At 44.3% G+C, this 24,193-nt stretch overlaps 1 long non-coding RNA gene across 1 annotated transcript; it reads right to left on the bottom strand.

Annotated features, from left to right (window-relative positions):
* Positions 1 to 1,899: 1,899 nt before the first annotated feature.
* LOC109248918 (uncharacterized) lies at positions 1,900 to 21,572 on the bottom strand. Its single transcript, XR_002072341.2, has 4 exons — positions 21,433 to 21,572; positions 12,528 to 12,686; positions 12,307 to 12,419; positions 1,900 to 2,468 (listed from the first exon to the last, which is right to left on the bottom strand). It is a non-coding gene; the product is annotated as an uncharacterized LOC109248918 (long non-coding RNA).
* Positions 21,573 to 24,193: the final 2,621 nt, after the last annotated feature.

Raw genomic sequence — 24,193 nt, 5'->3', positions numbered from 1 at the left:
CACGAGGCCTCCTGCGTGCCCCGCAGACGCTTGCCAGCCACCGGGCGTGGGGTCTGGCTGAACAGGGGGAGGAAGGCTCCGTCATGCTGGGCCTTTCAGAAGCTGACCTCCAGAGAGCTCACCCCGCGGGGCAGTCAGCGGCGCCTGATGCTGTGGGGCAGCGTGACCCCAACGCCTGGAAACTGGCTCTGTGTGGATGCTCAGGCCCCCGGCCAGCACGACGGAGGGGCCTTCTGAATGGTGATCTGTTTCTCTTAAGTTTTTAGTTCCAGATGGCATTTGCATCTCAGAAGCGTGTTGTATTAGGTGTTCCGGCATCCGGGGCCGTGTAGGCTCTGTTGAGACTGCCCCACCCGGGGTTAGCCGGTTCCTAGGAGGCTAAACAGCTGACCTGGGAGCAAGGGTTTCAAATACAAGCTACCAATTTGTGGTCCACACCCCACCTCCATTCGCTATGGGGCTCTCACTCCGGGCCATAACTCCCCTACCCTAATCGCCCAGAGCCAGGCTCCAGGCAATCAAGCGGTGGCCTTACACCCAGAGTCTGCAGAATTTATCCAACGCAACCAATTTTGAGCCTCTACACCTGTCTTCCTTGTTCCTTCCCATGGAAACCACAATGTGGGCCCTTGCCCACATTTTACTCCGGCTCCCGCTGCCTGCTGTCTGCCCCTGGCGCCTCCCTGTGTGCCCCGAGGGCCTGGTGTCGCATGCCCCATCCACCTAGGAACCGTAACAAACTATCTTTTCTTTTTTACTTTTTTAAAGTGTGTTTCTTGGGAGAGAGAGAGCCTGAGTGAGCGAGGGAGGAGCAGAGAGAAAGGGAGAGAGAGAGAAAGAATTTTAAGCAAGCACCACCCTCAGCCCAGAGCTGGATGCGGGGCTCGATCTCACGAACCAGGAGCTCGTGACCTGAGCTGAAATCAAGAGTTGGACGCTTAACTGACTGAGCCACCCGGATGTCCCCAAACAATCTTTTCAATGGCAATTATTTCCTGATTCATTGGCCTTGCTATACCTCATTTTTTAATTAATACACTATATTTTAGAATAAATATCAGCCAAAATATGTCCCTGAGTGTTTCCACAAGAGTTGAGCGTAGTCTCGATGTACCTTAGGTTTAAAATCTGGGCTTCCACACAGCCAACAAGGGCAAAAATCCAAAACCAAAACAAAACAAACAACAAAAACAAACAAACAAACAACAACAACAAAACCAGGGCCGGTAATCAAGGCCCAGCACCCAAAAGGGGCCCAGGGCACATCAACGTCCAACCCTGGGAGGGGGGTTCTGTCTCTGCTGCAGGAACCCTTTTACTGATGGCGTGCAGCCTTCTCTTAATGGTCCTGGGCTCCTAAGCAAAATATTCCAACTTTTTTTTTTTTTAGTTGACTTATTTATTTAGAGAGAGACAGTACGAGGGGCAGAGGGAGAGGGAGACAGAATTCCCAGCAGGCTCCACAATGTCAGCGCTGAGCCTGATGTGGGGCTGGAACTCACGAACCACGAGCTCATGACCTGAACTGAAACCAAGAGTCTGACGCTTAACCGACTAAACCACCCAGGTGCCCCAAAGGCTTTTATTTTTAATACTAAAAAGGTATATCATTATTTTCAAATATGTTTAGATGAATTCGTTGTTTGGTTCACTATTGCTGCTTTGGACGTTTTTCAGTCCATTTGGACGCCCTTGTGATAGTCGCCATGGCTCTTAGTTCGATTTTCAAACGCACCAGACGCGCTACAGAGGTGCCTCCTTCCCTTCTTCCTCCCCCTGCTTTTGCTGTGCTTTCTTCCTCACATTTCTCACATTTTGAAAACCCCAAAAATTGGGGGAAAGTGCAGGAAATCCTGAAACACACAGAGAAGTGGCCCCTTCCTAGAGTAGTATGTTTGGTTTTCGTTAAAAAAACAAAAACAGAAGAAATAAAACATTGGCAAGTAAAACTACAGATTCTTCTGTCTCCTCTTCCAGGCCGGTCACCTCCCTTCTTCCTAAAGCTAACCACTATTTGGTGTCTTTCTAGCCCAGTTTTTACTCCTTTGCATCGCATACACATGATTCCTTGAACAAGATGAGCGTTGTGCTTTAAGCTTTCACATAAATGGTCTCATGCTGCTGGCAGTATTCTGCAGCTTGTTTAGTTGTTAAAGATCTACCCGTCTATCTCATCTCTTTCCGCAGCTTTTGATGATGATACTGTATTCCAGCAGATGAATTGCCACATTTATTCAGACAGTCCTCCACTGATTCTGCAAGGAACATCTTTCCGTGTGTCTCACAGGCAGATATGCCGGGGTAACTCTGGCATATTCACAGACCTCGAGTGTGCTGGGTCAGAAATGATGCACGCTGTGAAATTGACGGAAAGCCTGTCGAATTTCTCTCCAAAGGCGTGGTCCGGGTCATGTCTTCGCCCACAGAATCTCGGCAAGATTCTGTCTACTGGGAGCAGGCTGTTAGGCCTCCGAAGTTTGTAGAAAAGCGAGAGAGAAAAACAAATGAGTTTGTTAAACTCCGAAGTTTCATGAAAGAGTGGCACAAACCACGAACAAGTTACTAATAGTACTGTTTCTTACAGAAACTTATGCCCGGATGCAGTGCCCATAGGGTTTGAAGTTCTACAAACGTTTGGCGCCCACGGCATTGCCTCCGACTTATCCACAACCCTGTCGCTAATGTCTGTCTTTCCATCCTTTCTCCTTTCAGGAAAAATCCTTTCTTTTCCATTCTCTATGTCCCCTGTAACATTTGCATGACCTAGTTCTTGCAACTATATACAGCAGGGACTATTTTAACTCCTGGCTACTCAGTGAAGTGGGCATAATAATATCTGGAGTGAATTGATAACTTTTTTGGCATATATGTCTACATGAATTAGATCCAGCCAGAGAGCTTATATTAAAGAGCATCTTCATAACAAGGGCCAGAAGCTTTTGATCTATGGATCTCTATCTCTCTTTTTAATAGGTTTTTGTTTAGGGGGGAGGGGGCACCTAGGTGGCTCAGTTTGTTAAGCCTCTGACTTTGGCTCAGGTCATGATCTCACAGTTCATGGGTTCGAGCCCCACATTGGGCTCCGTGCTGACAGCTCAGAGCCTGGAGCCTGCTTCAGATTCTGTGTCTCCTTCTCTCTCTCTGTCTCTCCCCAGCTTGCTCTTTGTCTCTCTCTCTCTCTCTGCCTCTCTCTCTCTCTCTCAAAAATAAATAAACATTTAAAAAAATTTTTAAAATAGTTTTCTTTTAATATCTTTACAAGTAGGGGGAGGTGACCAACTTCCCTGTTTTTCCTGGGACTGCAGAGGTTCCTAGGGCACAGGATTTCCAGTTTTAAAACTGTGAAAGTTTCAGGCAAATCAGAATGAGTTGATTACTCTATTTATATGATTGTAAATGCAATTAGAAAGTGTGCTCCCAAGGGGCGCCCGGGTGGCTCGGTCTGTTTAAACATCCGACTTCGGCCCAGGTCATAACCTCGCGGTTTGTGAGTTCGAGCCCCGTGTCGGGCTCCGTGCTGACAGCTCGGAGCCCAGAGCCTGCTTCGGATTCTGCGTACTCCCTCTCTCTCTGCCCCTCCCCCACTGACCCTCTGTCTCTGCCTGTCTCTCTCTCGACAATAATTGAACATTAAAAAAAAAAATTAAAAAAAAAAAAACAAAGTGTGCTACCAAGCCCCAAGATAGCTCAACCAGGGGAGGATGGGAGAGAGTAGGTGGTTTTAAGGCTCTCGTGGGGATGCTTAGCTGATGATCAGCAGTGGTCAGCAGTCTGGCTGTAAGGTCTAAAGTAAGATCAGAAAGCTCAGGGAATGATTAGTCAAGATGGAAAGGGAATGAGAGTCAAGACCAGACATGAGCCAGCTTGGCCCAAGATATCAGCAAGAGTCCCAGCATGAAAGATGGCATGATATACATCCACATCAAGGTTTCTATTTTGCTCTTTCTTCTTTCTTTCTTCCCTTGCCTATGGACATGCTCTCAAACAACCGAAATGGGTAAACCACGTGGGCCAACATGGTAAAGGAAGACTGCTGAGCAAGGGAGATGGGCAAGGAAATGGGTTAAATGGGTGATGGGCATTAAGGAGGGCACTTGTGATGAGCACTGGGTGTTACATATAAGTAACGAATCGCTAAATTATACACGTGAAGCTAATCTCACACTCCTTGTTAAGTACCTAGAATTTAAAGAAAAACTTCAAAAGGGGAAAAAAAAAAAGGAAGATTGCTTTGCTGGGCAATGATACAGCAAAGCTAGGTTGATGTGCTGTATTGTACTGATTCATTCTCGGACTATGAGAACTTATTTCTTGTTTCCAGTTTTTCAAGATCTCGGACATATTGAGGTTAGGACAATCGAGGACTTTACCAACAATTGGTAATATCTTACATTTGCCTAACACTTTTAACTTCTCAAGGTGCTTTACATCTATTTTCTTCTAGTATTTGCTCTCTAGCTCCAGGAAGTAGCTCTTTTTTTGTAGATGGACAAAAAGAAGACACAGATGATGATAAACATTATCCAAAACTCAGGGATGCAAACTCAGCCTAGAATCTTCGTCTCCTAATTCCTCATGCTCTCCTAAATTGGGCTGTGCTCCTGGTAGAAGGTACGGGAAATATTTTTTTATGTCTAATATCTAATTTGATGGTTTCAAACATTTAAACTTGCAGCATCATATTGTCAAATAAAATCTTATATGGGACTCAAATATGTAAGACTTTTAAAGTAGAAGTATCTCAGATTGGCATAGAGTGCCTGAAACTTCCTCCAGTTCTCCCTTCTTCCCATAAACTTCTTCCAAACTCCTTGGAAGTCAGTTTGGAAACCACCAATGAGTTCCATTCCATTCATTTGCCAAATGAGGAAATAGCCGGAGAGAAGTCACTGGGATATGCCTCAGATTGCCCAGCTGAGTACAGGAAGAATTGGCATGAAGTCCTGTGGCTCTGGATTCTAAGTTCATTAGCAAGTATTTATCATTGCTTGAGTTTTTCATAGTCTTCCATATCAAAACAGCTATCAGAAGCTGTGTTCTTGTTTAAATTCTTTTATTCTCCTGGTTTCATTTGTGTTTGGTTTTGTTTGTTTGTTTGTTTGTTTGCTTGTTTGTTTGTAGAGCAAAGTTGAACATATAAATAAAGCAAATTATTTCACAGTTCACTCTTTTAGTTTGTTGGTAGAATTCTTTTCAAGCATTAAGGCAATCGCATGGGTAAGTTACCATAGATAATATAAAATATACTTGGCAATATGAGCCCATCAGTATCGACACATAGAACAGAGAAAAATTTTATCAAGGAAAACATCACAGAGTGATGTCAGCAAAATGGGAGAGTAGGTGGTTCCAAGCGTGCATCCCTCCACAGAAACAGTGGAAAGCAAGCATAGCTGCCAGAACGAACTTGGACAGAACTCTGGAAAATAGTCAAAGTTTTTATTGAACCAAGTGAATGCTGAATAACAAAAAGGCAAGTTTAAATGGTAGGAAAGCTTTGTGGTATTTTTTTGGTCCTTGCTCTACCCTCTCTCCAGCTCAGTAAATGTTTCAAGCTTAAGATAGGATGTACGCTCGGAAAAGACATAAAGCAATCCTAAGCTTTCCACTTTAGTTGATATCTCTGCTCAGTGAACACAGAAAATGAAGACTGAGGCAGAGTTCTAAAAGCATATGGGTAAGTGTCAAAAGGGTGTATCAGCACACAGCCATCCATCTGCAAGACCAGGAGAGGTGGAATGGGAGTTTTGTCTTAATTTAATTTTTGTTTTGTTAAAGTTTTGATTTGGGGGGTTGGTTTTGCTTTAGCTCCTGGTATTCAGGAAAATCTCCATAAAAACCCTAGCTGAACTCTAGCTAAAGGAACAGAATTTTCTGGGACCGCACACAACAGAGAATATAGCCTTTGTAAAAACAGCTTGAAAGAATCACTAAAGAAACAAATGGCTATAGCCTCCAATAATCAAAAAGAGCAAATCCCGAGGAAGGGAGAGGTTCTGGATTCAAGGGTTACAATATCATATACTCAAATATTCAGGTTTCAGCAAAAAATTATAAAGCATACAAAGAAACAGAAAAACCTAGCCCATTCACAAGAAAAAAAATTGGGGTGCCTGGGTGGCTTGGCCAGTTAAGTGTCTAACTCTTAGTTTCAGTTCAGGTCATGATCTCATGGTCTTGGGATCAAGCCCATGTCAGACTGCACACTGAGCAGGGAGCCTACTTGGGATTCTCTCTCTCTCTCCCTCTCTCTCTCTCTGCTCTTCCCACATTCATGCTCTCTCTCCCTCAAAATAAATAAGTAAACTTTAAAAAAAAATGAAAAACAAATTGACAGAAACAATCTTTGGGGAAGCACAATCATTGGACTTACTATACAAAGACTTTAAGTCAAGTGTCTTAATTATTTTCAAGGAGCTATAGAAAATCATGGACTAAGAACTAAAGGAAATCAGAAAAACAATATACAAACAAAATGAGGATATCAATAAAGGCATAGAAATTTTAAAAGGGAACTGACAAGTAAAATAAACTAGAGGTTTTTTTTTTTAATTAGTCAGCGTTCTCTAGAAAAGGAGAGAGGCTGAGAAGTCTCACAATCTCCAGTGTACAAGTTGGAGAACGAGAAAAGCTGGTGGTACAGTTCAAGGCCTGAGAGCTAGAGAACAGAGAGTATAGATTCCAGGATTGAGAATTAGGGGCACCAAAGGGAGAAGAAATATTGCTGTACCAGCTCAACAGTCAAATTCAAACTTTCCCGCCTTTTTGTTCTATTCAGACTTTTAATAGATTAGATGATGCCAACCCACACTGGGAAGAATCATCTGCTTTATTCAGCTCATCAATTCAAATGCTAATGTCTTCCAGAAACACTCTCACAGATAGACCCAGAAATAATGTCTGAGTGGATATGTGGGCATATCTTGGCCCAGTCAAGATGACACATAAAATTAATGACCACAGATTTCAAGAACAAATTAGAGCAGACAGAAGAAAGATTTCAGTGAACTTAAAGCCAAGACAATTGAAATTATCCAGGGTAGCAATAGAAAGAAAAAAAAAATGGATAAGGAAAAGTGAAAAGAACATAAGGATCGATAGGACACCATCGACGCATTATAAGAGTCTCAAAAAGAAAAGAGAGAAAAGGAGCAGAAAGAATATTTGAAGAAATAATGACTGAAACCTTGCCAAATTTGATAATAGACTGAATCTATGTACAAATACAAGAAGCTCAAGAAATTCTAAGATGAATAAACTCAAAGAGAACTCTATCAATATATGTTATGATCATACTGGAACCTATACACAAAGAGAGAATTTCGAGGCAAGAGAGAAGGGAATCACCATTTACAAGGGACCCTCAATAAGGTCAGCTTATTGACAGCTGATTTCTCATCAGAAGCCCTGGAGGTCATAAGATATACTTAAAGTGCTGAAAGAAACAAATAACCCTGTCAATCAATAATTTTATATACAGCAAAACTACCTTTCAGAAATGAAGGAGAAATTAGGGCATAGGCAGGAAACAACAAATTTTACACAACAAAATTGTGTATTTACCTGGCTAATGGGAACAGTTTGGTGGTTTCTCCAAAAGTTAAACATCCAGTTACCATCTGACCCCACTATTCCACTCCTGCGTATACACCCAAAAGAAATGAAACTAGATACTCAAACAAGTACAGTATTTGTACTGGCATTATCTATTTAGCCGATGAGGACATTATCTGGTTATTTGGAGAATATATTTTTCCTGATGTTATTTGGGACACTAGTTAATAATTTTGATTGACTAGATAACCTTGATGGTAGCTAAATCTTGTCAGTAATCAAGCTTTCCCATATGTACTGGGTTTTGTAGATATTTACAGTGATTTCATGGTGTTATTTAGACAGCAGCTGCCCCATCACGTCTCCCGTTTACCTCATATTGTGTCACGTCTGGGTCAGGCACAGAGTAAGCATAATCTACTTTTTAAAATAATTACTCAAAACCAGGCACTTGCACTAACCACGCACCTTTTCATTTCTGGTGAAGTCTTTCTGGAATTTAGCTATTTGTTTCCATCTTCTTGAATGTTCTCTCTAGACTTTATTGTATAAAAATATATGTTTGCTACATATTATCCACAGAGAGATTCCCTAACTTTATTGTAACTGGCTTAACACAAGGCAGAATGACCTATGTGGGGAGACCTTGACAGGTAGAAGGATTCTTGTGTCTTTGGCATCTGGTCACCTCATTCTGAACCTGCTTTGCTGTGTGTATTGAGTGTTGAGTTAATGCCATGGCGAGGCAAGGCATAAATTAAATCTTTTCAAATGATAACTCTTCAATCCCTTTGTGAAACAACTGGTCTTCTCTGATTGTCTCCCTATTAAATGTCATCATCAAATTTAAGATGGTGAAGAAAATCCCTGGCCCAGTAAAGAAGATGCTAAGTCCAAATTGCATTATTTATGGAATGCAAGTATTACATCAGGAGTCAAAAGGATAAGAGTTTACTCAGGAGGTGGTGATGAATAAAAATGCTCAGCAAATTACCTGAGCTCATCAGCTTGGATTGGAATATGTCATAGTAGATAGTAGTCACAATAATGACCGAGTATTAAAGTCTTACAACATGCTGGGCCCTGGGCTAAACGATTTATTCCATATACTTGCATCTTATGAAGAAAGAAACAGAAAGGTTAAATTCTTTACTTTTTTGTGGCAGATCCAGTATTTGAACCCAGGTCAGCCTGGCTCCATTGTCTGAATGCTGAACTGTCCCCATGTTCCACAGCCTTTCAAACCATAACATTTCCAACAGCCCCCAGAGAGGTCAGGCATGAAATAGAATGAGATCTTCTCTTTAACCAATTTCAATTTCATTGAAGGAAAGATCATTAGGAAGGAAAAGGGTACTTTGTGCAACTAGCTAGAACTTTTAAAATACCTCTGAGATTCCTCACCAAGCTCCTTACGAGGTATGGATAAAGTTAAAAACAAAATCTTTAACATACTATTAATTGAATCTCACATTTATCAAGGGTTTGACCTTGAAATGTCCATGGGCCTTATTTCCAGTCACTTTTGAACCATCACCTGCCAGTTTGGGATATATGGTCATATGATGTCTCAGTTGGTTGAAAGGAGAGAGGTCACTTTAGTTTAAGGTTTTACATGTAGCCAGAAGACATCTCACTCCCTGACCCAACTCAGGTAAACGACTTCATCATCAACATCCCACTGTAGCATTTCTTTTATGGAAGCCACTGAAAAGGGGGATTAGTCCTCAATTCAACTCCATCCTAATCCAATCCAATTCAGTAAACACTCACTGTGTTTGACATTCTGTGGGACACACACACAATAAGGAAAAGGTCTCTGCACTCAAAGAACTCACAGGCGAGGGTGCAAGACAATGAGTCTACATGAATTCCACCCCAGGAGACAGAGGCTGACACAGAGGCGGGATGCACAAAGGAAAGAGTGGTTGTTGATTCAACCAGGAAAAAAGGAGGGAATCCCAGAGAAAGCCCTCACTGAGCTGAGTTTTGTAGGATAAGTCAGACCTCATGGATGGATAAGGAGACAATGGCCCTCGGCGGGAATGGAAAGACGGATCGCCAAAACACAGCAGGTTGTTCAAGTAAGTAGTTCTGGAAAGGATCCTATTCACATGGTTTTAACCCATCCCTGTGCCCTTGACTTTGATCTACCCTCTACTGCATCAGGGTGTCCACCTACCCAGAGTCCCCTCCTGGCATAATTTACTCACAACCATTCACACCCAATCATGGTTCAGGGATGGACTGGTAAAGACCCAGGGACCCCACTGTGGGGCTGGAGAGACTGAGAAAAGCTTTACATTCTATTTTTTTCTGACCGAGGCAAGACAAAAAGTCTTTCCCAGCAAGAGATTGTTATTATTCTTGGACCGTTCTCTATTTTTAAAATTTGGGCCAGAGCATGCCTTTTGCTTTGGAGTTGGGTAACTAAGATCATTCTACTTCCCAGACCACTTTATTTTTAAAATCTCCATCTGTATTGACTTTGAGCTTGAGCAGGATCTGTTTCTGAGATTATCTTGTCATGGTTCACAATGCTCTGGTGCCCTCTTGCTTCATATTGGTTGGCTTATAGGGTGTAGTGGTAGGTTTAAAAGCTACTTTTGAGGACTTTTCATCGTTGCGGTTCTTGTCACTAAAACTCAGGACAAACAGAGGTAAAAAAAGAAGCGTCTTGGAGAGAAAGAAGAAAATGAATATTTTCCTCAATATGTTTAGTCTGATAGCGAATAAATATATTTGGCAGGGTGAGGGTTACGACGTACACAGAGACATCTCGGCCATCTGTCCAAAGCTCTTCGAACGTGGTTACATCACACTGCAATCGATGGCTGGTTTTTGCTCTAAATATTTGGCAGAGGAGGTGATATCCCCCTGGGATGTCACAGCCCATCCACAGCTTCCTGCCTCGTTGCTGCTTACTGGTTCTCTATCAACAATTAGGATTAGTAGAGAACCCCAGGCTTTTGCTGGGTTAGTTTCCAACTCTGTAAGTTAAATTAGCAATTGAGGATGTCTCACACTAGGAGCCTGCGTGGTTTTAAGGTTTCTTTTCTTAAGGTGGTGGGAAACAAATTCGACCTGAAAACAAAAATGCCCAAGGAAAAACTCAGAAGCGTCTTCCCATGACAGCGAATATCCATCATTAAATTCAAGGGTTTATACACCGCGGGCCTCCGTCGGTCTCCTCAGTTTGTTAACAATTAAAGGTCCTTTCCCTCCCACCTGCCTGGAAGAAGAAAGAGTTTGAGTTCTAATCGGATATAGGTTTACATCAAAGAGTTAAGACAGGAAGACAGCCAGTCTCTCAGCTTTCCCCCCCTTGGAATTGAAGTCACTTTCTCTGTTCACCTCAGAGAGTCTCTGTGATGCTTGTCACTTTCTGTATAGTCTACTGGGCTAAACGCCTCCCCCCTCCCCCAACCCCCGAAACATGAAAGGAAAGCAAATGAGCCTGTAAGCACTCCCGGATAATCACCCATCCTGGCCTGACCTCCTAGCAGCACAGCTCATTTATCTGATCATCTTTATCTCTCCTTTTTTTTTTTATTGTTAATGTTTTTTTTATTTATTTTTGAGACAGAGATAGAACAAGCGGGGGAGGCACAAGACAGGGAGACACAAAATCCGAGGCAGGCTCCAGGCTCCGAGCTGTCAGCACAGAGCCCACCACAGGGCTCCAACCCACGGACTGTGAGATCGTGACCCGAACTGAAGCTGGACGCTCCACTGACTGAGCCACCGAGGCGCCCCCATCTCCTTATTGACAACTGACCTAATCTGCAACATTTCTCTTGGGTGAACTTTCTTGTACTGAGTCAGTGAAAGGCGTGGGGCAGAACTGCAGCCCCTTCTGAAGCCCCACTGCCCAAATCATTAGGTGACCCCGCATATTCCCCGTTGCGTAGACACAGGCACAGCCTGCGTGGCGTTGTTAAAGTGTCTTTCCTTTCTCACCCCCCCTGCTGGGTCCCAGGCTCTTTATCCACAGCTTTCTGCAGCAGGCCAGGGTGATTCTCAGCTAGGACCTGGGGTTGAAAACTGCTCGGATGGCCGTGAGGTAACAGAGCAGGGTTCCCAGATGCCCCGCTTTCCACTCTACTCCTCCTGTTCCACCCCTCTAGGATCTCTCGCCAGCACCAGATTCCTCTGGTGATTGCAGCAGACCGCAGTCAGCGTCGCTGCAAACGGGTGACCACACTGGGCCACCGCCAGAGGTGCCGTTGTGAGAGGGGCAGTTGGATGGCGATGCTGGCGAGTATTGGCGTTCTCCCCTTAGGAGGGGGAGGGTGTGGCACTGACCCCCACCCCCAAGGGGAACAATCACTGCTGTGGGCCCGGTCCCCTTACTCAAGCTAAACTGGGGCAAGCTAAGGACCGAGTCCAGTTCAGTCCTGGGGCTACATTATTTCTTTAGTAGCATTTCACACCGGATAGGTCTGAACTATGGGCATCATTCCTTCGGCCCCCGTGGGGTCCAGATGTACATGGTCAAAGGAATTTTTTCTTTCTAGAGACTCTGGGGGGATCGAAAACTGCTGCAGATTCCGGTGTGTTATTTACATGCACTCTTTAGCACTCCATGACCATGTGACAGGTGCCCTGGGATTTGCAAGTGGAGTCTGGAAAGGAGCTGATTCAAGTCACAGAGACACACTGACAAAAATTGCAAGGGCCTGACGGAGGGTAGACAAAGAGAAGTAGGAAAGAACCGAGGGCTGAATTTGGTTAGGCCCTTGGTTTGGTCACCTGTTTGTATAATCTGCTCAAAGGGAAGACGGGAAGAAAAATATCCTCTTGACCTGAGAGAACGCCATCACTCCATCTGCATAGCCATCCATCGGCTTCTCCGTGGACAATGGCTGCAACAGAAACGTAAGAGAGAAAAGCCTTACATTTTCCTAGAACTCCTACTTTCAGGCGGTCCTGTCTTCTTGTTTCTGTAGACTTTCATCTGCAGTCTCACTTACCATCTTCTGTTCCCCATCTTCACCTCAGGGCTCGTGGAAAGGCACAGAAGGCAAGGGCTGAGAATCAGAGGGACCGTGGTACAGAGCTCCACTTCGTCACTTGCTACTCGCGTGCGTTGGGGGCTATTACTTAATCTTGACTGTTCTGAGTTTTCTCATCTGTAAAATGCGGGGATAACAACGTGGGGGGGGGGGACAACGATGGAACACTACTGTAATATGTGGTTCATTGTACGTAAAGGTCTTGAGCCTAGTGGTCAGAGCAAAGAGGTCACATTCTTTTGTAACCTGCTTTTCTTTCAGTTTCTATATTATGAGCATCCTTTTCGTGTCCCTCTACACAGATAAACCCCATTCTGACCCTTAATGACTGCACTATTTTCCATCCTCCGGTGTCCCTAATATATTCAACAGGTGCCCCAAGTCATATTAAGGTATGTTATGGTCGTTTTAAACATTTCTACCTGTATTTATTGTTTGGGCTATAACTATATTGGAGAGAGGTCTGAGGTAGCCTCAACTCATTTGGAAACTTGACAATAATTCCTTGAGGCAGGTACCACGATCTCACTTAATGGATGTGGAAACTAAGGTTCAGCGAATAATTCCCTTGCTCAGAGCCACGGAGCTGCAAATGACCAAGCCAGATTCTAAGTCAGCATATGTATGATGCTCAAGCCCAGCCCACTGGATTAACATTTTGCATGAACACTCATGAAATTCTGAAACCCAGAAAATTATTTCTCATCATATAATCCATTCTCATCCCAAAGTTCTTCTTAAGTATGTAAGGATTCAGACCTTTTGTATCTTGCCCTCCTTTGCGTCTTGCCCTCTGGTGACCGGCCTACGGCATAGCTCTCCTAAACCTCCCTGAGAGGGGGTTTTGGTGTACCAAGGCTCTATTAAAATCACAGATTTCCTCCCGTTCTCCCCACATTTTCACGTGCTGCACAGAGATTTGTCTAAAAGTAGTGCAGTCTGGCCATCTGCAACAGAAACCAAGCATCTGACGCTCTATTTACAAGGAAAATACACTCTGACTTCATTAGCAGCCTGGCCTCTGAGGCCTTGACCCTGCAGTCTGGGAAGATGCATGTAGAATCGGGTGGGGATGGGGGGGTCTTACCAAACACACCGGCTCAGCTGGACCGCTTCTTCCGTGGGTCCTCCCTAGGCACTGCACCTGCACGCTCCCCTGTCCAACCTCCCGGACCACCCACAAAGTGCCGTCAGATGAATTATTCCATCTGATGTCAGCCAAAACCATAGATGTGAAAAACGTGGCTAGATGACATCATAACTCGAAATGTGAGCGGGACAAGGTCAATTTTCATCCACGAGATGTCAAGCAACCAGCCTGACTGATTGTTTTTACTGACTTGACGGGATCGATAGGTTGTTAAGTCATCGTGTTGACACTGATTGAATCAATATCCTTTGAGTTGGAGGGAAGAAGGCAGAGAATAACAGCCAACATTTAAGCAGGAAGCATTCGAGGTCTCATGTGTGTGCCCTCCTGCCTTAGATTCCCTTCTGACCTCCACCCTGCGAGGTGGGCACTCTTATTGTCCCCATATCCCACATGAGGAAACCGAGTTTAAGAAAAGTTATGCATCTTGCCCAAGGTCATCCAGGTTAGTGACCTGCCCAACTTTGAGCCTTGTGTGTAACTGTCAGACTCAACGGCTATCACTAATTGCTTGGAAAGCACTGCAGATCCCAGCACTTGGGGTCCCATGCCCCACCAGCCCTCCAGGTAAAGGGCAGAGAAGGAGTCAAAACCTTCACTGGGTTCTCTAGTGACAAACAGTCAGCGATGACTTCGTTAGACCACATTTGCGGGGCTGGCATAGGCTTTTCTTGCGTGACCTAGTGACAAGAGTATTCTGGAAGTCGCACACAAGCTACAGTGGCTTTATTTATTTGGATTTTCATGGTTCAGTGCTTTGAGGTTGGAGGTGGGGGATAGAAGACCTTAAGCCTTGAAATACTCATCTGCTGGACGCCTCGTGCACGGCTCTGCCTGATGTGGGTGTTTGTAGATAGTTATTTCCTCGCCTGTGTCAGAATCATTTGAGCCCCTGTACTTTGTACTTGAAAGGATCTTCAAAGGGTGACATCCTCTCAGAAGTCTGGACTTCAAGCTTCCTTTTGCCTGCTTTCTGCAGTTGCTTAACAACATTGAGGGTTTGGGTGGATCATCTTTTCTCTGCCCCCACAGACTGTGGCCCAGCCTCTCTTGCAGACCCGGAGGGTCCTAGCACCTGCCCCTGGTCAAACTGTCCCCATGTCTAGTTGGCTTTAGCAGGAGAGAAAAGTGGTGTTGAATTTTCAAAACATTTAGGGGTGCCTGAGTAGCTCGGTCAGTTAAGTGACTGACTCTCGATTTCAGCTCATGTCATGATCTTGTGGTTTGTGAGTTCAAACCCCACATCAGGCTCTGCACTGTCACAGTGTGTAGCCTGACTGGAATTCTCTCTCTCTCTCTCTCTCTCTCTCTCTCTCTCTCTTCTGCTCCTGTGTGCTCTCTCTCAAAATAAATAAATAAACTTAAACATTTTTTTTTAAAGGGACAGTCCCCTGAAATCTGGGAGGACTGCCTGGAGGAAGCCTGCTTTTCTGTACGGCAGTTTTGGAGGGAAAGGCAGCCCAGCCACCTTTGCCGGAAATGCAGTGGGATAACCCTTGCCGTCAGCACCAGCACCGTGACCAAGAATAGTGAAGGGTGTGCCAGCTGCGGAGGGTGAGAAGACAGTGGGTCGCAGTAGGAAAAGTCATAGACTAGGAGACAAAAGACTTGGATTTTAGTTGGTGCCCTGCAGTTCCTGTGTTAGCTAAATGCATTTGCAAAGCAAAATCAAAGAATGTTACAAGTTTGATAGTTGAAATCTCAAAACAACAACAACAACAACAACAACAAAGAATCACTTATCACAGGGCAAAAAATAAGAATTTTGTCTCACTTCTTCATTCTTGTTTTCTGGTTTTGCATTGCATTTTATTTGCATTCTGGGGACTTGAGTGCTGGTAGGTGGCACGCACACTTTTTGATGCCCAGGACACCTAGAGGTCATGTCGCCCAGGCTTTATCCGGGAACGTGCCATTATCCATGTAACTCTGGGCAAGTCTGTCCATCTCTCCGAGGCTTGGTTTTCTTCTTTGTTGTTGAACAAGGTTTGGTGGGGGTCAGGGGGACAGGTGGAAGTCAGATAAATTTTCAACTTACAAAGTAGGGGACCCCAATTCATTTTGACTCCTGTATGCTTCCTCCAAGAAAGAAAGATTGCTGATACTCGCCTGGCTAAATGAAGAGACGTATTCTAGAGGACTACATGGAAAAAAATTTTCTTCTGGAATCAGTGAACCATCTTAACTTGACAGAGGCCGCTTCGTTGGAATTTGGATTCCACCAAAACATCAAAAGGGAACAGAATGGACCTAACCTTAGGAACTACTCCCAGACATCTCTTAACACCTGCTGTTGGAGATATGGGAATGACGCTGAAATATTTCCAGTGACAACTTCCTTATGGGTTCAGGTCTAGAAAACAGAAGAACGCTTGAAGACACAGACCCACAACTGAGTTTCTCAAGCACTTCTGTCCTTGTCAAGCAGTGACTCAGGGGACCTGGGTGTCCCAATCCCTCCTCCATCAAGACAGCTGATCTGAAACCATTCTCCAGAAGAACGTTCTCCCTCTCATGGGCTTTTATTCATATAAAAGATTATGGTGAAGATTGGTAAATCTTCATTCCTTTAAAATATAGCCTCTGAGGTGCCTGGATGGCTCAACCGGTTAAACGTCCGACTCTTGATTTCGGCTCAAGTCATGATGTCATAGTTCATGAGATTGAGCCCCAAGTCGGGCTTTGGGCTGACAGCACAGTGCCTGCTTGAGATTCTCTCTCTTCCTCTCTCCTGCCCCTCCCCTTACTCATGCACATGCTTTCCCTCTCTCTCTCTCTCTCTCTCTCTCTCTCTCAATAAATAAATAAACATTTCTGGTGTCTTGTACCCAAAAGACAGAAATTTATGCCAACCCTCTTCTGCCTTGATATTTAACCTTGGGGAAAAGTTACCCCACCTACCTACATTTGTCAAACTAGCCAGGGAGTCCCCACAGAGGGGAAGAACTCACAGAAAGAGCGCTCAGTAAATGTTGGCTTGCCTTTTATGATTATTTAAGAAGTTAACTGAAATGAAGTGAAGCTACAACAGTCGTGCTTGTCTTACGCACACTCGTCTTGCTTGCCACCGCTTGTCTCAAAATGCCTTTCACGAAACATGTAGGCTCTTTCAGTTGCAATAAAAGCACGGGCCTTCTGGGCCTGCTGTCTTTGCTTCCTCTCTCCAAACTGAATGCTCTGTCTTCAACCACTGCCTAGTTACCTATTTCATACGTATACATCTGCTGGTAGCAGGGCACGATTACCTTCTTGATTCCAGAAGTACGTCATGTGCCGTTTCTGATTGTTTCAAAAACACACGCACCATGCGTGGCACACGGCCAACACGGGCGGGGACGAAGACGGTGTTGGGAGCTGGTAACAACAGAGTGCCCTTGCAGCGCTCGTGGTGAATAATCTGGTAAATTAGAACTTAGATACCACGCCACGTCGTTTAATAATGTTTCGTGTGTTTGATCTGCCCTTCCTCACTGGTTTCTAGGTTCCAGAAGGGACGTAGAAGGGTAGGCATTTTTCATCCTGTCTTAGGTCCATCTTACGAAGCCTATCCTACACACACAGATGAACATAATAGCTAAGAAGAAAGCGCCTTCTCCCAACTTCCTAGACTTACTATGGAAAATGCTCTTGTTACATCCTGGTAATTTAGAAAAGAGCTCTTTGAATTTTCCAGCTCACTGAAAGAATTCAATTGGCCTCTGCTTTCCAAGACAGATCAAAAGCCTGCTACCACCCATCCCCCGCCCCCGCAGCTCCATACTCTGACAGCTGCCTTTCCTCCGGGTCCTGCCTGAGTCACAGCTCCGTTTGGAATAATTGTGGATGTGTCATGGCAAAATATCAAGTGAAGGAACTGGTGAAATGAGACAAATCACAAGTCCTAGGACGTAAACACGTACGTGCCCACCATCTGTATGATGCACTTGGCATTTGTAGCAGCAGTCCGACCAAGGCGTGGACCCTCTCCTGGAGCGAAGCCTTCACTACAAGGTCCCGGGCAGGAAGACTATGTCCCCTTTAGAACTGTCCCCTGCCCAAACAGTACTGTGTTAACTAGAACAACTGATAACTGATGCCTCTCGATTATGGAAATACCTCCTCCTGGGCCAGTCCATTCTTTAGTTTGCGTGGAACTGGGGGAAGCTGCCAAACTTGTTCAAGGTCACAAGGTAGGGCATGTGGGGACAAGGATCCATGCTCTTTCCAAAATCCTTTCTGCCCACCTGTTAGTAATCTTCTCTCACCTGCCAGGCATCCCCTAACGGCTTTATTGAGGGGACATAGAAGGAGGCGTGGTTCAGTGTATCGTCTAATGTCACACAGTAGGGGACCTAGTAACTGATCTAAATATACGTTGAAACATGATGTAGGATAAAGATAGCATTATAATTAATAGGTGAAGAATGAACTTTTCAGTAAAGGTGCTGTGACGATTGATTATCCATATGGACCAAAATAGATTTAGAATTCCTAACTCACACCATGCAATTCTAGACATAGTCAAGGCCAAATATGAAATATATAATTGCAACCTCTGAAGAAAAGAGACTGGGTTACAGAAGTGAGATATTCTGTCAATGGCTTTTTTGTTCTTTTCCAGGCGTGGTGGCGCAGATTCTGGAAAGGACGATACCCAGAGAACACTGCCAGGCCGCCTAACCGGCCACCTCAAGGAAAGCTGTAGACATTTCTGCTAAGGGCTGAATTTACTGGGACCCCTCTTGACCTTGTTTCCTTGAAGTTTGGAGGAATCAGTGAGGGTGGATTGATTCCCTTGTAGTAGTCATCCTTTTGGGGTACAAGATCACTGCCACATCGCAAAGTTCCTCACGCTGATGGGGGTTTTTGCAAACCTGGTTTTCAATGTGTTCTTAGGTCTAAAACATAGAAATCAATGGGGGACCTCAATGCCCCTTGAGATGCTGGTAACAGTGGCTTGAAACCCTCCAGCCCTCATCAGACATTCCTCACGTTCTCCAGAGGCTTTGCTCTCGTGGCTACGTTAGACTCTGTTGCCTAGCACACGGCCTCCGCGAGGCACCTTTTCAACTCAGATCCGGACCCCAAGCTCCTGCTCAGTTTCTACCAGCCAGCCTTCTCTCTGACACACCCAGGGAAGCCAGATCTTGACTAGAGTAGCTGAGGTTTGGGGAAAAGGGAAGTTGGCCTCAGCACCAACACTTCAGAGGGAAAAGTTCTCTGTGCCCTGGGCCACCCATCACTGCACAGATTCACCCCCGCTCACCCTGTCTCCAACCCCATCCATCTTGCAAGCTGCTCTTTCTATGTCTCCTTTTCTCCTCCATTCAGTTTCATTTATGTGTGTATGTGTGTGTAGGTATGTGTGTATGTGTATGTATGTATTGTGTGTATGTATGTGTGTGTGCATGTGTATGTGTGTGTTATGTATGTATTATTGTGTTTATGTGTGTGTATACGTGTGTATTGTGTGTATGTTACGTGTTTATTGTGTGTGTGTGTGTGTATGTATGTATGTATGTGTGCGTGTGTGTGTCTATATATGTGTATGTGTGTATAAAAGAGGGGTTTTTAGGGCAGTTTTAGGTTCATAGTAAAATTCAGCAGAAAGTACACAGTTACCCTATACCCCCTGCCCCCACACTTGCACAGCCTCCCCCACTATTAACACCCCCACCAGAGGGTACATTTCTTACAATGGATGAACCTACACTGGATGAACCTACACCTTCAATGGATGAACCTACACTGACACATCTTTCTCATCTGAAGTCCAGATTTTACATTAGGTTTCACTCTCAGTGGTGTCTTCTAAGGGTTTTGACAAATAAATAAAGGCGTGTATCCACCACTGTGGTCCCTCCTACAAAACGGTTCCACTGCCCTAAACATCCTCTGTGTCCTGTCTGTTCATCCCTCCCTCCCCCCAAACCCGTGGCAACCACTGATCTTCTTACTGTCTCCATAGTCTTTTTCCCAGTGTCATGGAGTTGGAATCCTACAGTGTGGAGCGTTTTCAGACTGGTTTCTTTTACTTAGTCATAGGCATTTAAGTTTCCTCCTTGTCTTTTCACGGCTTGATAGCTCATTTCGTTTCAACCCTGAATAATATTCCATCGTGTGGCTGTACCGCAGTTTATTTATCCATGCACCTACTGAGGGGCATCTCTGTCCCTTTCAGAACCTCCAGGCTTTGTCAACTGCGAACCAAAGCTGCTTTAAACACCTTTGTTATTCAGTTCCTTATTAGTAGAAAAATATCAAGTAATTCCCCCCTTTCCTATGCACAGCCCCCATCCTTTGCCCTCTGGTGGTCTGGAGCCCACTGACATAGGTGTCCTCAGGGTCAAATCCACCCCCTGCCCACCTCATGTGGGATTTGCAATGAGTGCTCTTGAAAAAAACGCTCTCTACCCCACAGTGGATGCTCAAGTTGGGTCATTCATGTCTCTTGTCTCACTGGTTCACAGATAAAGTAGACTAATCCTTATAGTAGGTTCCTTATGCCCTACTTATCCATTAGGAAACTCAGAGAGCTTGAGGAAAAGCCATCACAACTAGAGGGTAGATTACACATCGTGCGGGGTTGGCACAGACACTCTGGGTGTTCTCTCTGCCCAGATGCCCTCGGATCCTTTTCACAGCTGCGTGCCTCCAACCCCCTGCTCCTGCCTGTGTTGCTGTCACCAGTAACACCCATCCCTTCGGAGGGTCCTGTTGGCACCGGGCAGCCTTGCCCTTCAGAGACCTGGAAGTGCCTGGGAATTTTATGCCTCCCCTCCCATCCCTCAGGGTGCCATTGACAGTGACTCTGTGGGGAGTACCTTGAGGAGTCTGCAAACTAAAAGGAGAAGAGAGCTGACTTAGCCTGGTAAGTGATGTCTATCAAAAGCCCAGAAAACTTCATGGGGAACATTTGGACTTCACCCCTTTCTCACCACTTCTAACTTATCTTTGGAGATCTGACTGCTACAATTAGAAAAGGAAGTGAGGGGCGCCTGGGTGGCTCAGTCGGTTAAGTGTCCGGCTTTGGCTCAGGTCGTGATCTTGCGGTCTGTGAGTTCAAGCCCAGCGTCGGGCTCTGTGCTGACAGCTCAGAGCCTGGAGCCTGTTTCAGATTCTGTGTCTCCCCCTCTCTCTCTGTCCCTCCCCTACTCATGCTCTGTCTCTCTTGCTCTCAAAAATAAATAAAATATTTAAAAAAATTAAAAAGAAAACGAAGTGAAATAGGAGGTAAGAATTAGAAATAAAGAGAAAAATACGCTCCTTATTTTCAGGAGCAATGTCTGCATATGTAACCTAAAGAAACAGGAGACAATTTATGGGAGTTAATATGACAGTCCAGTAACATGATTAGATACAAATAGTCCTAAGTCACACAGTGGGGAGCCCAGAAATTGATCTATACATACACTGAAACTGACGTAAGAGAAAGGTAACACTGCAACTTTTAGGCAAAGAATGAGTTTTTCAAAAAAGGTGCTGTGACCAATACGATGCGGACTAAAATGAATTTAGAGTTCTTATCTCAGGTCTTAAAGACTAAGTATAAAATATATAACTTTAACATGTTGAAGAAAACATAAAGGAACATTTTTGTCACTTCTGAGTAAGGAAGTGTGTCTTAAAACAAATTAAAAAAAATGAGATAGATATTTGATCACCTTAAAGAGTTTAAATTTATGAATATTAAACACTCTCATCATTAAAATAAAAATGTAAGCCAAGGAGCACCTCGGTGGCTCAGTCGGTTAGGCGTCCAACTCTTGATTTCAGCTCAAGCCATGATCTCAGGGTCGTCAGATGGAGCCCCTGCACTGGGTCCCATGCTGGGTGTGGAACCTGCTGTCTCTCTCCCTCTCCCTCTGCCCATCTCGCAGCTCTCTCTCTCTCTCTCTCAAAAATAAATAAATAAATAAATAAATAAAAGTGTTAGAAGATATCGCAAAGAATTAGTAGTTAAGACATATACATGTAGGTATATATATACACACATATATAACTTAAGATATATATATATATATACACACACACACACACACATAAAATTCAAGCTATATAAAGTACGTAAGTATTTAAGACATATAAAATTAGTTTAAGATTCATGCATAAATTTGTATGCATAATAAGAAATGAACAAACTATTTTTTTTTAAAAAAGTATAAAACAAATACTTCCCAGAGGAGGGAGCCTGAATGCCAATGAGGATGGAGAAAAATAAGAATTCTCATGCACATAGACCAATAAATTGGTACGATGCTCCTTTGGAGAGTAATTTGGCATTACTCTAGTGCATATATCTAGTGTGTTATTCTGGATTCTCCAGAGAAACAGAACCAATAGGATACATATATATATATGGAGAGAGGGAGAGGGAGAGTGAGAGAAAGAGAGAGAGGGAGAGGGAGAGAGAGGGAGAGAGACAGAGACTTATCATAAAGAATTGGCTCATGTGATTATGGAGGCTGAGAGGCCCAGATCAGCAGTTGACAAGGTGGGGACCCAGGAGAGCAATGGTAACGTGCCAGTTCAAGTCTGAAGGCCTTCAAATCAGGAAAACTGATGGTGTAAGTTTCCATCAGAAGGTAGACGATCCATATCTCAGCTTGAGGATACAGAGAGATTTCTTCCTTAGCCAGCCTTTTGTTCTCGCAAGGCCTTCAGTGGATTGATTGGGTGAGATCCACCCACACTGAAGAGGACAAACTGCTTCACTCGGTCTAGATTTAAATGGTAATCTCATCCAGAAACATCCTCACAGACATACCCAGAATAACGTATCACCAAACATCTGAGCACCCTGTGGCACAATCAAGTTGACACTCACAAAATTAACCATCACAAGTCAACCCCTCGTCTATTTGGTACCATACTTAATCTCCAAATAAATACAGTGACAGAGTCATAATTCCACCCCACGTGATACCACTCTAGACACAACTGGAATACGCCAACCCTGTTCCCAGAAGGGGAAACAAAGTCCTTGCGTGGTGTTTGCTCTTTTCCGTAATACTTTTCCCATAACTTAAATACTGTGATATATGAAGTTAATATATCTTATGTTACACGATAAAAGAATAGGGGAGGGAAGAAAACAAAGACAATATATATTACATATATAATATTACATGTTATGATATATAACACATACACACAAACATGCTCGTAATAGAAAATAAGCCAGCTGTCCCACTTCTACATATATGGGTACGGTAAACGTCTGCACATCTGTGCAAGGAGACACGCACAAAACTGCTTATTGCTGCATTGCTTCTAATAGAAAAATGCTAGAAACAAACTAAGTGGCCATCTTCCGTAGATATCACATCTTATAGGCAAACAACAAACTAAGTGGCCATCTTCCGTAGATATCACATCTTACAGGCAAACAACAGAATCCTATTTAACCATAAAAATGAATAAACAAGGGCTAAAGATGTAAGCATGGATAACCCCAGAAGACGAAGTTGAGTGTAAAAAGCAAATTACAGGGGTGCCTGGGTGGCTCCGTCAGTTAAGCGGCTGACTCTTGGAAACAACGTGCCCACAGCGTGCAACCAGAACATGGAAAAGACTCATCATCTAGCCTCAGAGATTTTTCCACACCACCTTCCATTCCTTCACTCAGGTCTACTGCTGTGTTGTCCCCTCCTACTGAGTCCGAGTCCCTTGATTAAATACATATCCCGTTCCCATACGCACCTTGCTCTGAAGGTCTCTGGCTGTGACCCTGGACACTGCCTGATGGACATAATTTGGTAGTTTTCTGCTGTTCCTGACATGGCAGCTTGAGGCAAGAGATGCTCTTCTCTTTGACCCAGACTCCAGGACGCATGCTGGCCAGAAAACCCACTGGATCTCCCCAGGCAGAGACACAGGATTCTGGTGAGCCCTGACTCATTCATGCCATCCTCAACAGGCTGTGTAGACCAAAGGGTGGGATTTGATTGCTTGATGGGCCATTCAGAGCAAAAAAGGGATCGTCCAGATTAGAAAAGGTAGCAAAGTCTGCCAAATCTAAACTACCACTGACCTCACGGAGAAGCCAGAAATCACACAAGACCCTGCGTGTGCAACTGCTGCCAGCCTAGGTTACTGATTATACCTTTACTTCCAAATTTCTAGAAATAGAAATCTGTAATTGCACTTGACATCTACCTCCAATGTCTCAAAGCGCTCATGATCAGGAAAACCATGGAAAACTTCAACCCCGGAGCAAACTACTCATCATCACCCCGTATCATCTCTTAACCTCTGGTTCTAGATCCCACTTTCATGGGATTCCCGTGCCACCATAACAGAATGCCACAGACCGGGTGGCTTAAGCAACGGAGATTTATTCCCTCACAGTTCTGGAGGCCAGAAGTCTGAGAGTAAGTCGGCACGGTTAATATCTCTGGAGGCTTCTCTCCTTGGCTTGTCAATGGCCATCTTCTCCCTATGTGTTCACATGGTCGTCCCTCTGTGTGTGTCTGTGTCCTAATCTCCTCTTCTT

The sequence above is a fragment of the Panthera pardus genome, unplaced genomic scaffold (genome assembly GCF_024362965.1).
Source record: "Panthera pardus isolate Hobbes unplaced genomic scaffold, ASM2436296v1 HiC_scaffold_22, whole genome shotgun sequence".
Classification (NCBI taxonomy): Eukaryota; Metazoa; Chordata; class Mammalia; order Carnivora; family Felidae; genus Panthera; species Panthera pardus.
The sequence above is the reverse complement of the archived record's forward strand: the minus strand, read 5'-3'. Positions and strand labels throughout refer to the sequence as shown.